The sequence below is a fragment of the Hetaerina americana genome, unplaced genomic scaffold (assembly GCF_022747635.1).
Source record: "Hetaerina americana unplaced genomic scaffold, ioHetAmer1.1.p SCAF_3, whole genome shotgun sequence".
NCBI classification, from domain to species: domain Eukaryota; kingdom Metazoa; phylum Arthropoda; class Insecta; order Odonata; family Calopterygidae; genus Hetaerina; species Hetaerina americana.
Genome location: NW_027286874.1, coordinates 83973576 through 83988232, shown reverse-complemented (window position 1 = coordinate 83988232; position 14657 = coordinate 83973576).

Genomic DNA, 14657 nt, shown 5'->3' with positions numbered 1-14657 from the left:
GGATAACTGCAAAAAGAGAAACGTATTAATGCATAATGTAATGTAACATAAGTGCCTTAAATGAAAGGGAATACATAGAGAAGCGAATTATCACCGTACTCAATAATTCGTTTAGGCGCTATCCATTATAGCCGCTCTTGAAATGATACCCAATGATGAAATCCATTACCGTAGGAATATAAAAGTCAAATTAATCCAGCGTAATATTTCTGGATAATTTATATGTTAGTCTAGTTACCTGATAATACCCATATCATACACCAATTGACTCCTATAATATAAAATATACCCCTCTTTTCAAATATGTTATTTTCATTATTTGGCCGACATGCTAATGCCTTTTATCCCTAGATTAATTAATGCGAGGGCGAATCGAAAAGTAAGGTTCCCTATTATTTTAATTTATTCTCAAACTTTGCGTACATCGTTGGGAAGGTTGGGAATTTAGCTATTTTTCTACGTAGTCGCCTTGACGATCAATCACTTTTTGCATCCTTCTACATCTACATCTACTCAATACCCCGCAAGCCGCCGCAAGGGCGTGTGGCGGGGGGTGCTAGGACACCACCCATAATTTAGAAAAGAAAAATAATAAAAAAAAAATCGCATGCAATAACGACAAAATCATATATAAAAAAAAACATGGCATACATTCATGCATGAACACTTACACCCCACACACATGCAAACACTCAAACTACCTACTAACATACACATGCACCTGAAAGTATACCTAACATCTCTATAGTGTTTAATTTTGTTCCGACTTGTAAATTCAACGTTTTTAATATTTCTAAAGTGACTTCGGTTTCTTGCTATTATGATTACTGATTGTTCGGGGAAAGAATGAGTATTTGTACCTATCTGTCTTGGAATATATCTCCCTTAGTTTATCTTTGTGGTCTGATCTACCTAAGTAGTGTGGGGCCATTATAATTCCTTCAGTGTCATATTTAAACTCGTTTGTTCTGAACCTTTGTAAAAGTCTAAGCCTCGCTTGTTCTCTCCGCACTTCAAGTGGTTCCCAGCCTAAATCCCCTAAGAGACCTGTCACACTTGTGTTTTTATCATAACAATTTTTAACAAATCTAGCGGATTTTCTCTGGACTTTATCTAATTCTTTTTGCCAAATTTTCTCCCACGGATCCCAAATACTTGCGGCATATTCCAAATGAGGTCTAACTAGAGCAAAATAACACCTCTCTTTAACTTTTTCATTACATTTCCCCACCACCCGTTTTATGAAGCCAAGTTTCTTTAAAGCTGATCCGCATATTGTCCTGATATGTGCTCCCCATGAAAGGCGTGGTGTTAGAACAACCCCCAAATATTTAACTTGATTTGCCGTAGTCAATACTGAACCCTCTATTTTGTAGTTTATATCCTGTTCCTCGCTTCCTTTATTCCAAAATTTCAAAACTGCACATTTATCTATATTAAGTGTTAATCCCCATTTATTGCACCATCCCGAGATATTGTCTAAGTCTCTAGAGAGTAGCTCGCGATCTAGTTGGCTCCTTATTTCCCTGTATATCACCGTGTCGTCAGCAAATAACCTTAGATTGCTACTAACGTGTGTGCTTAAGTCATTTATGTATATTAAGAACAGAAGAGGCCCTATTACACTTCCCTGGGGGACGCCCGAAGTAACATCTCTCTCCGTTGAGCACAACCCATCTATGACTACTATTTGTTTGCGGTTTGACAAGAAGTCCCTAATCCAATTAATTATTTTCTCATTGATCCCATAGTATTTAAGTTTGTGTAACAATTTATTGTGTGGGACTTTGTCGAAGGCTTTTTTGAAATCCAGGAATACTGCATCGACTTGGGTGTTGTTTTCTCCCGATCTAAGTATATCGTGAATGAAGAGACCAAGTTGTGTTTCGCAAGATCTGCTTTTCCTAAATCCGTGCTGGTTGTGGATTAGTATTTTCCTACTATCAAGAAATTTCATAATGTTAGTGACAATAACGTGTTCCAATATTTTACAAGAGATCGATGTTAAAGAAATGGGTCGGTAATTGGTTGGTTTATCCCTATCGCCGCCTTTATAGATGGGAGTTATATGGGCTAGCTTCCAGTCGCGAGGCACTGAGCCTTCTTCTATCGATTTTAGAAAAACAATATGTAAAAATGGGGCAATGTCGTCAGCTAATTCCTTTAATATTCTAGCAGGTATTTCTTCCGGACCAGGTGCCTTGTGTGCTTTGATACTACGGAGCAGATGTACTATTCCCTGCTTGGTCAGTGTAAGATCGCTCATGTGTTCCCCGGGTGGGTGTGGAGGATCGTTTGGTGCGTTTGTGTTTTTGTTGTAGACGCTCTGGAAAAAATGGTTTAAAATATTTGCCTTTTTCACGCTATCTGTAATGATTTCTCCATTTTCCGTCTTCAAAGAGTGAACAGTGGGACGTTTACCCTGTATTTCCCTAACATAGGACCAGAATGACTTTGGATTTTCCTCAAGATATTCGCTTAGCATTTTAGATTTAAAAGAGTGTAGTGCTGTGCGCATAATACTTTTCGTCTTACTACGACATTCTTTTAGTAGCTGTTTGGTTGTATTCACAAAACTTATATCGTCACTTTTTAAACTCTTTTTGAAATTTGACTGTAGCTTTCTTTGCCTTCTTAATGCCGATCTGACTTCCCCGTTGTACCATCTAGGTTCCTTACTGTCGCATTTGAGTTTGGACGGGATGTACGTCTTTATTCCTTCGCGTAAAATATTTAAGAAATAATTCCAAGTGTTCTCTGTATTTGTTGTCAGTGTTTTTGTCTTGTATTCCGGTAATTTTATCTTTAAATATTCTCTTAGTCCGTTAAAATTTGCCTTGTTGTATAGGTATATTTTACGCTTTTCTTTGTTTATTTTGACGAACTTAGTTTTTAACTCCACAAGAATAGCCTTATGGTCACTGATTCCGTCTATTATTTCAATGTTAGTAATGATTTCGGGCATAGAAGTTGCAAAGATGTCTAGTATGCTTTGGCCCCGTGTTGGTGATTTAACTATTTGTTCTAAGGAGTGTTTTGTGAATATATGAAGGAGTTCTTGGCATGAATCTCTGTTTTTGGCAGATTTTCCCACGCAGTAGTTTTCCCAGTCAATTGACGGTAGATTTGTAAGATCCTTGTAAATAGCTTTTTAATACCGACGTCGTACCTTTCTCCCGCCACATGGTGAAGCCAACTGACGGCTGCTTCTCCGATATAAATTCATCACCATTTAGTGGAAGTGTACGGTGAGAAGTGAATGGACATCAAAAACGCGCGGAAGTGGTGCAGGGAGTTTTTTGATGGCCGGGAAAATGTCTACGATGAGCAGCGGCCGAGTTTGCCGGAATCAACGGTGGCTCCAATCGAGGAGATGGTGCGCAATTACCGGAGAATTACCCTTCGTGAGATAAAGGAAGGCCTTAATGAAGAAAGTGGCTACCTCTCCGTGCAGTATTGTGTCGGAGGTCCTCGGTTACAACAAGGTGTCTCACCAAAGGAGTGTGTTTGCATCATGACAATGCACGTCCACATGTGTCACATCAAACGACCACCCTACTCAATGAATCCGGCTGGGATATCATCGACCACCCTCCTTACAGCCCGGACGTTGCCCCCAGCGACTACCACTTGTTTCCCGCTCTCAAGAAACACCTTGGAGGAGAGAAATTCAAGTCTGACGAGGAAGTGCAAGGAGCAGTCGTCAGTTGGCTTTGTGACGCGGCGGGAGAAAGGTACGACGCCGGTATTAAAAAGCTGGTTACAAGGATACAAAAAGTGATTGATCGTCAAGGCAACTACGTATAAAAATAACTAAATTCTCAGCCTTCCCTATGATGTACACAAAGTTGAGAATAAATTTGATTTTTCATGAAAAAAATAGGAGGCCTTACTTTTCGAATCGCCCTCGTACAACTATTTTGAATTTTATGAAATGTCAAAGTAGGTGTCATTCTATCCGGATATATATGAAAAAATTGAACTCTGTGTTCATTTGTTCTGCGAAAATATTAGCCTATTCGCCGCAGACATATGCTTGGCGTATAAATGATTTTTTCCTTAAAGACTAGAATTTTTTATTTCGACTGACTTTGCCTCACACGAATAATCAAGTTTTCGGAAAGAAAAATCTGGTCATGACTGGTTATATTCTTCATGAAACATAGGCAGCTGCAAGAAATGAAAAATTAATAATTCTTTAAGAAGAAGAAAATCTTTTTTATTCGCGTAAGGCATGTTAATTTGTGATAAACCCACAGGTGAAGTTGTTTTCTCTATCTAGAGTCAACTTTTGGAAAAAATTAAATTATTGATTCAAATGCGTTCAAATGCCTTAAAAAAATGCAATATAATTTTATATGAATATGTCTGCAACATTCTTTATTGTAAAATATACCAAAACCAGGAAACCCGAAAAATTAGAAAACTAAATTAGGTTCAATAGCGACATGAAAAATTAGAATTCAAACACTTTTCCAGCAAAGATGAAAATGGTACTGAATATTAAATCTTTACCTCCTTCTTACACAGTGTTTTATCGATAGTCGCTGAAAAGTATTTATTGTTATTAAAAATTCAATTTCCAAAACTTTTTAACATTAATGCTGGCGTATTCTGATAGCTAGATACCTATATTTTTCCATTTAAAACTTATGTGAAAAGGGTTCATTAGTTTTTATCCAACCAATTATGATTGTAGGTATAGTCTAAGATACAACTGTGATGAAAATAATATCTATATTTAACTAAATTAAAAATGTATACGAGAAAGTTTCCATTCGACTTATTCTTCAAGGATTTTTTTTCTATAGTTGGCAAAACCTATTGCCAATGGCATGGCAACGATCATCCCATAAAAGTAAAAATATTAATATTTCATAATAATACTGTATCCCCATCTATATCCAAGATCCCACATATTTAACTAAAGGATATCGCACCTACGAAGTTTAATGTTCCTAAGTTAATAGTAAATACTGTATTTTACACACCTACTCAAGGTAATTAAAAAACCTATATTCAACTTCTAAGCAATTAGCTTTAGCATAAAATTAGTTCAGCTCGTTTCAATACAATTTCCATTGCTTGGAAATAAATTAATTGTACTCCACTGAGGAATTTGGCAGGGCAGAGAGGACGACAGAAATATTTTCCCACGAGGCTCCTAACCAGAAATACACCCGAGTATAAAATAGCGATGACCTTGTGGAAGTAAAGTTATTTTAAGCAGGGCGTCAACGTAGCCTGTGATGATCCCGTGGGTTTAGATTAATAAAAACCTAAGGTGATGTACGCGTCTGGAGGGAGTGGTATATAAAAAGAGCTCTTGGTCCTATAGCCTCGTTTCTCGGAATCCGGCGGCGTCTACCCGCATAAAATATTCAGCGGAGAAGAAGAGGGGGCGGAGCGCTCACGTAAGCTTATATTGAGATCACCAACGCAGGCGAACGGGCAAACTACCTCGAAGCGGCAAAGTCGTAAACGAAGACAAAGGAATCCTCGGTGGTCCGCTGCCGTTTTCTACGCAGCTTGGCATCCAGGAATTCCTAAAAATTGCGGAAGCGCACAGTTTTATTACGCAGAGAGCGTTTCGATGTGAACATATATTACCATCAGGTACAATGTAGCATAGTTCTTTTCAGTAATTTATATACAAGACATGTATAGCCGAGAGGAAGGATGAGAATTGAGCGGGTGGACTAGGATAGATTGAAAGTGTGGGTAGATGCGGAGAGCGGATTAGATTTAGTTAATACTCGGAGAAAAAGAAATTTTATAACTTGGCTGGAAAAACCAAAAAAGAAAAGCAGCGGCATACCGTGCGCTATCTTTACAAAATACCAAGTCGGTTTCTGACTTGCTATGCTTTCATTAGAAAGGCGGCAGACTGGAACAATTGGAAAGAGTACAACAGGATAGGAAAGAATAACTTTCATTTATCAACCACTCTTCACGCCTAGCGTTGACCCTCCATGACTCTCCCCATCCCGAACAGCACATTAAACGTCGCCTCTAAAATAAATCCACTCCCTCCAACCCTCGTAAACCTCCATTCATCAGTGAATTATATAGAATTACTCATACTGTAGTATCCCTTACAATGATGATATGTGTTTACATTGAAACACGTTTTACACAGTAAAATCGACCAAAATTAATTTTCAAAAATCTAACTAAGCGCGTGTGTATGTCTATATAACCGTAAACACAGTTGAGAAGGTCGGTTTGGTTGGTGATGGTGGAGTTCACCCAGTACTAAGCCCGACGGCGTGTGAAATTCACACATCAGGGTAGGGGGGGCAGTTCCTCTCCCAGTGCCAGCTATGGCTTCCCAGGAAGATGTGGCACCCGAAAAGTCACACAGCTTGGGTGGAGCTGCAGGTGCCCAGAGACTTGCCCGGGAATCGAACCAGGGATTCTCCGGTCACTTTCCAACGCTCTACCACCTGGACTACCGCGATCCACTACATATATAATATATATACATGTATATGTATACATGTATTTTTATACATATCTCTTCGAAACAAAACGCTCTTCGGGGCGCACAAATATATAAGAACATTGATTAAGACAAAGATCCTGATGATGACGGCCGTGCCATCGAAATACCAAAACTACATATACGAGTGTCCTTTCATTGTGTATCTGTATTTTGAAAATCTTAATCAATGTTTATAAATACATATACAAATATATGTGTATATATATATATACATAGAAATATATATATATATATATATATATATATATATATATATAAAATATCTTCGTAATGGAACGCTCTTCGGCGACACACAAATATATAAAAAACACAGATGTAGATTTTTAGAATATAGAGACACAAAGAAAGGACACTCACAATTTGTTATTTTACGTTTCGACAGCACGGCTGCCGTCTTCAGAAATCATTTCTGAAGACGACAGCCGTGCTGTCGAAACGTAAAATAACAAATTGTGATTGTCCTTTCTTTGTGTCTCTATATTCTAAAAATCTACATCTGTGTTTTATATATATATATATATATATATATATATATATATATATATATATATATATATATATATATTTTTTTTTTTTTTTTTTTTTTTAAAGTAATCTACCGGTTAAGGTAGGTTTTTGGACTGACACAACTACCAAACAAATATTTTATTACTCCTAACAAAACACAAAATCAATCATCCTACTCTATATCAGGTCCCTCTTCATCTCTGAGTACTTCCTTCCTCCCTTCATCCCGTCCAACAACCCTATCCTGTTCCTTCCCTTTCCTCTTTTGCCCAACATTCTACCCTCTATCACAGTCTTCAACATCCCACTGCCGGTCAACACCCCCTTCATCCACTTTTCCTGCCTCCATAGGATTGCTCCCAACAAACCCCTCTCTTCGCCCACCATACCAAGTACTTCCTCATTTGTTTTCTTCTCTGTCCATTTCACCTTCTCCATTCTTCTCCACACCCACATTTCAAAAGCCTCCAATCTACGTCTATCCTCCTTCTTCAATGACCACGTTTCCGCTCCGTACATAGCTACGCTCCATATCAAAGTTTTTACGAGTCTTTTCTTAACATCCTTACTCAAAGTCCCTGTCATCAACTCCCTCCTCCTTGTGAAAGCCTCTTTGCCTAGCGCAATTCTTCTCCTTACGTCCCTACTACTTTGACCGTGTTGGTCCAAAACACTACCGAGATACGTAAACTGTTCTACCTGCTCTAGCTTTTGCCCTCCTATTTTAATGTTAAGCTTGGCCTTTTTCTTTCTAGAAAATCGCATAACCTTTGTTTTATTAATATTGATTCTCATCCCATACCTGTCGCACTGAATTTCCAATTCACTAAGCAATGCTTGCAGCCCCTTGGCTGACTGACAAACTAAAGCTTGGTCATCAGCAAACCTAACTGATTTTACGAATTCCCCGCCCACTTTCATTCCTACCTCGAGTTCTTCCCATGCCTCTTTGATCATTTCTTCTGCGTACAGGTTGAACAGCAACGGTGATAATGGGCAACCCTGCCTTACACCCCTTCCTAACACTGCCCATCCTGACTCCCCGTTTCCCACCCTCACCTGAGCAGTCTGAGACATGTACAGGTTGCGGATTAGCCTCCTTTCCCTCCAATCTATTCCTATTTTCTGCAATATACTCATTAGTTTTTCCCAATTTACTCTATCAAACGCTTTTTCGAAATCTACGAAACAGGCAAATACCTCCTGGTTGTGTTCTATATTCCTCTCGATTAATAATCTCATTACTGCAATGGCATCACGCGTACCTCTCCCCTTCCTAAACCCAAACTGATCATCCCCTAAGTAATCATTTGCCCTACTCTCTATCCTTTTGTTTATGATCCTGAGAACAACCTTAGCTGCGTGGGATATCAAACTAATTGTCCTATAGTCCTCACATGACGTGGCCTTTACCTTTTTCGGAATAGGAACTAAAACTGATCTCACAAAGTCTTCCGGCCAGATTCCCTCCTCATAAATACTACGGATCAGCCCATATAGCCTCTTCCTCCCACATTTTCCCAAGCATTTCAAAAGTTCCACGGGAATGTTATCTACCCCCACGGCCTTATTTAGTTTCATCTCCCTTAATGCCCTTTCTATCTCATTGTCTAGTATGCCTGGACCTAAGCTATCTTCCTCTACGTCATGTTCCTTTTCAATGTCTAACTTTGTTGGTCTAAGCTCTTTACTATACAGTTCTTCTACATATTCCTTCCATCTCTCTTGGATCTTTCCTGCGTCAACTATTACCTTACCGGCCTTATCTCTAACTGCTATCGTTGATCTCCCTTTCTTACTTCCCGATAAAGATTTAACTATGCTGTAAAGCGCACCGATTTCCCCCTTCCTCTGCAGACTTTCCATATTCTCGCACTGCGTCTTCCACCATGCTTCCTTTGCTTTATTTGTTGCCCGCCTCAATTTATTGTTCAATTCTTTGTACTTCATTTTGCCTAATTCTGTATTTATATTCTTCCATTTTCGCCGCTCATCCATTTTTGTAATCATCTCATCCGTGATCCATGGTTTACGAGTCCTTTTAGCGTTAACGGTTCCAATAGTGTCTTTTGCCGCTTTAGACAACCCTTTTTTGATACATTCCCATTTTTCTTCAATAGTACTTAGCTCTTTACCGTCCTCCATGATTTTCTCTACCGCCTGTTTGTATTCCTTTCTTTTCAACCCATTTAATGCTTCTACATTCCATTTTCTAACTCGCCGCCCCTGCCTTATCTTTTTAAAACGTACGCTACATTTCATAACAACTAAATTGTGGTCTGAGTCCGCATCCGCTCCCGGGAAGCTGTGGGAATTTATCACACTGTTCCTAAACCTGTGTCTAACCAGGATATAATCTAGCTGATATCTTCCCGAGTCACCTGGCATTTTCCATGTATACCTGCGTCTTTTGTGGTGTCTGAACCAAGTGTTGGTGATAACTAACCCCTGTCTCCTGCAGAACTCAACTGCTTTCTCCCCGCGGTCATTCCTCGTGCCTAAACCGTAGTCCCCCACCTCATCACCATCTCTTCCTTCGCCTACTGTCGCATTCCAATCCCCCATCACTATCAAATGTTTCCCTGCAGGAACACATGCAATCATGTCCTCTAACTGATCGTATATCCTATCGACCTCTTCTTCCTTATGGTTGCTCGGTGGCATGTATACCTGGATAATAACTAAGTTCGTCGGTTCTGCTTTTATCTCCACTAGTAGTATTCTATCATTTACCTGCTCTATGTTGACTACGCTTCTTCCTACCTCTTCATTTAATACTATGGCAACCCCTCGTTGGCTCTCGTCCCCACCGCTGTATATTATTCTATACTTATCACTCCAGTAATCCCCGCTATCTTTCCATCTCACCTCGCATAGACCTAAAATATCTATATTTCCCCTTTCCATCTCTCGCTTAACATTCTCCAATTTCCCCGTCCTCATCATTGTCCTAACATTCCACGTTCCTATTCTAACTAATTTGGTCTTCTTCTCCTGCGTCTTCTGTCCTGCTGCTGCTGGTTTTCCCTTGCAAGGGTTTCGTGGGATGACGACCGCGGAAGCCTTGCCTCCCCCGCTGCCGGGCACGACACACGGCCGATTGGGCCGAGCCCCGTGGTTGCCAGGACTCAAAATATCTCTATTGTCCATCACATTGTTCTTGGGAATGATAATTGAGGTGGTTTCCCGTTGCCTTCCTCAATAGTGTTTTTAACGTGACACCATCACTTACTGGCCGCCCCACTGGGGTCAGACGCCATTGCAGCCGCCTCACTGAGGAACAGACGCTGCGTGGACTACCTTTCGTCTGGCTCCTAACCTTCGACCTATCTGGCATGGGTGACCCTACCAGGAGCAATTTTTATTACTCCCGCCAGTACAGCTCTAGGGGTCATCGGAACGCACAAGCCCTTCCACCACGTCAAGGTTGTAGTCCGGGGAGGGATATATATATATATATATATATATATATATATATATATATATATATATATATATATATATATATATCATATATATTATATGTCCTCGGAGAACTGAAGTACGAAGTCAGTGGACGCTTAAAACCACAGATAAAGGCTTTTGGATTGACTGTTGACTGAGTATGATGTTAAGAATCTTGGGATACAAGTAAAATGTTACGATACATGATCTGAACACTTAATTAATCAATGAAAATCTCATCAAAATATAGAAATCTTACATATCACTTATTCTCAGAAATCCCAAAAAATTGGATTTTCAATCGTTTCGAAAGCCAATGACATCAAATTTTGTTCAAATTTCTAATTACCTCCATATCCAATTTTTTCCTGAATATAATTCGTTACCTTATTAGTGTAATTAACTCTTAATGTTTTAAGGATATCCATTTCCCTTATCGTAGCGTGTAAAAGACAAAACTCTTCCTGCCTCGCATTCGTATGGTTGTGAGCTGTAATCATGATATTTTAAGTGTACGTAAAACTATTTTCATCATTGGTCTATGAAAACTTCGCCATTAATCAGCAATAATTTTGATAGTGCAAGCCTAGCCTACCTGGTAATCATCCCCCGCCACACAGTGCTCTAGTGCTACAGTGTTGATACCATCAAGACGTAGGATCCCAATGCTACATAATATTCTAAACGTCCACTCCTTTTGAGGATACAGCCAAGTTGCCCCTTCGTTCTCATAAACTTTGCCGAAATAAATATATGTACCTACCACTATGCATTCTCCCCGTGAAGACTTATCTCTTACGGAGCTAATAACCGTGAGGTAAAGTTTTCGACGATAGCTATCTCAATCGGAACATTCGTTAAGGATAAGGTGCATAATCTAACTCGTTCATTTCTCAAATTCAGGGATGGATCGAATAGACGAAGGAACAACGATAGGAAGACGTCCGTTTGATCATTCCCCTACTCCGAACTTCAGCGAAACAACGCTACGGCAGGCGTATACCCACGCATTCATTTTGCACCTCCCTCGACACCATCAAGTACCATGACAACTCTGAGAAATCCTTCCCTCTCTCCCTCCTCCACTAATCCCTTCTCCTGCCCCTCCCACGCAAGCACATCGAGGAGCGCCCAACCTACCTTTCCCAACCACCCACGGCGGCCAACTACGTACCAATGTACACTCCTTCACACTCCCTCCTCTCCCTCTCTCTCCACCCTTATACCCTTCCGCCCATCCCCCTTCTCCTCGCTTGCGACTCGTAAACAACCCCCTGCCGCCCACTCAATCCCAAGTCTTCCTCCTTTCAAAAGAGCAGACCTTAAATAAATAAAAAATACGACGAGTTAATTCCAATTTTAGAGGAGACTCAGCCCGCCCAGAGACGATGCTATCTCAAGTTTTCTCAACTCCTTCCCCATCTTTGGCGCCTCCACCCCGCTCTTCCGTTTGTCTCTCCACACCCATTCTTCTTTTACCTCTCCCTTCCCTAATACTCCTGCTGGCTCAATGACCGTGAGTTTCAAGCACTTCAGCCGGTTGTAGAGGCATGTTCTGCATGAAATAGCTCGCAATGTGTGCCAATAAGGAACTCTAATCGTTAGCTCCCACAGTTAAGATGAATCTGAATATTTCTTGCTTAAAATGTAAATGTTTTCTGAGCTTTCTTTCCGACCACTTCGGTACAGGAACATTTTTTTTATAGATAATAATTTTTAGGCAAGATGAAATAAGATTATAAAAAGGATCAAACGGTAATAACGTTCAGTCTAAGGTTAGGAAAGCGCGTCATCAAAGAACTACTCAGTTTTATGAGAATTCATAATTGGCAGTAACACTGGAGATAATTCAAGATTGGAATTGATGGGAATGAGATTTCAAAGAATAATAAAATGAGTGCATAGTTTCTGGCGTTGACTTGTGTAAATAGCCATAGTTCAAAGAAAATAATTCCTTTATTATTTTCGTGTGTCATTAAACACTTCGTAACCTGTTTCATTTTAACAAGGCATAAGTTGGACCACATTCCTTATTAAGATGAACACGATCACAGATCGTTAAATATGGCTGGAAAAATACTAAGGTTTTTCCTTTTCTAGCTCACAGTGATGAAATGGAGCAATTGAATATTAAGAAATCCTATCGAATAGAATATAAAAATGTCGAAAAGAACCGTAAAGAAAAAATGCAAAATCAATGCATTGTGGGCTAAATATTTTTAATGTATTACCAGCTGAACATTCAAAAGACAGATCAGAAAGGGAAAACAAAAATCGGACATAATATAGTAGTAGTTGGTAGAGATAGGAACTGAGAATATCAGGAAATATGAAGGTCCAAAAAACCCCAGCTGGAAGGACAATAGCGTATTTGGTCGGCTGTTTAACACCCATACTTTGACAGATACTTAATTGCAATTAGGATTGAAACCAAGGGCCGAAATTTAGTGTTACTCGATTAGTGTTCCTGTACTTCTAATTTCTCGGTGAAATTCCAATAATTCCATATTTTTCTAGCTTAAGAACATGCTAAATTGACTAAATTAGCGTCAAAAAAAGTCGCTAGTTTTCTAATTACTAAAACTTTTAGTCCTCATCATCTTGGGTACTTAATTAAATTTCTCGAAAGCGATTGTAATACCATTTCTAAATGGTAAAAAGACTGAGACACCTGGCAAAGGAAGATCTTCGAATATTCCCCAAGCTGAGATCCGCAAGAGGGCTGACTCACCACTGTATTTTTTACCTGAGACGTTATCATCATAACATAATATCACTGCAGAAGAAAATAACTGATGAGCCATATTTCCTCGGAGTAAAAGTGTTTTCGAGGTTTAACAGGGTTTTCGATTACGTTACTCAACGTATAATGTAAATTACGGCCCCACACTATTTAGGTAGGTTAGACACAAATATAAATTAGATACCCATATTCGTTCTTTCCTCAGAAAATTAGGAATGATAGCAGTAAGAAATCAAAGCCATTATAGAAATAGTAAACGCATTCGAATTACAAAAGAAGACAAGATTAAAGACATGGTGGACATATTCGTAGGTGCATGTTCAAGTAGCTAGTATATTAATTTGCATGAATGTAAGTTAAAATGATTTTTGCATGAATATTTACCCCCTTCTTTGGGTGTGAATTGGCCTGAATTTTTAAGCTTTGCATGTGGTTTAAGTCTTTTTAACGGGTGATAACTTAATACCCCTGCTAGACGCCCTTACGGCGGCTTGCGGGGTACTATGTACATGTAGAACTACAACCATTACTTTGCACAAATTTGTGCACATTCTTTGCACAAATATGACGAACCCCGTATTTCCACCTTTAAACATTAAGCATCTCCTTGAATTATGCAGCCCTTCATTAAAATGCAAATCCAATCGTTTTGTCTTGATATTTATGCATACAAATATTTGCTTTAATACTTACCCGTTACCCAAACAAAATTGAGGGATTATTATTATTAGCGGTAGTCTACCGGATTATAGTAGGTTTTCAAACGATCCGGGCTCCACGTAGGTGCTGTTCTACTTCTAAACCCTGGCAAGTACGACACTAAATATCCTTCAGCCTTAAATGCTATATTATATATTTCAATAACTCGTTCTTTAGATCTACTCACTTCGTACGGCCCTTATGTCTTTTCAAAATGGCTCTTTTCCACCCACTATCCCTTAGCTTTTCCAAATCTTTCCCTCCTATCACAGTCGTCAGAGTCTACTGATAGAAAAACACGGTGAAGAAAAATAAAGATTGGAACAGCGAAAGATGATTGAATAATGTCTTAGCAGTGCGATCGCACTCAATGACTATGGCCCATATGAAATAGCTACTATGAAATGGCCCGTATGAAACCACTAATTGTATTTTTTTCTGGACATTAAGTCTAACGAAAGCACTCAATTGATATGATTTCATGGTAATATCCTGAATTTCTTGCTCTCACAAAGGAATGTCCATGAAATGGAATGCTCGTTAGACATGAACCGCAAAACTGTCTGACTCTAGTTCTCCCAGTGGATGGAGTACCGTTACTGAATTGTTTCGGTCACAGAAAGGAACGTGGGGGCTCAGGGTACAATTGAGCGTTAAGGAAAAAGTCCCAAGGAATATAATAAAAGAAAAGTTTACAGTTCACACCTTTCAATTCCGGCAATTTTTCGAGACTTTTTTAACAAAAGCGGGACGGTTATT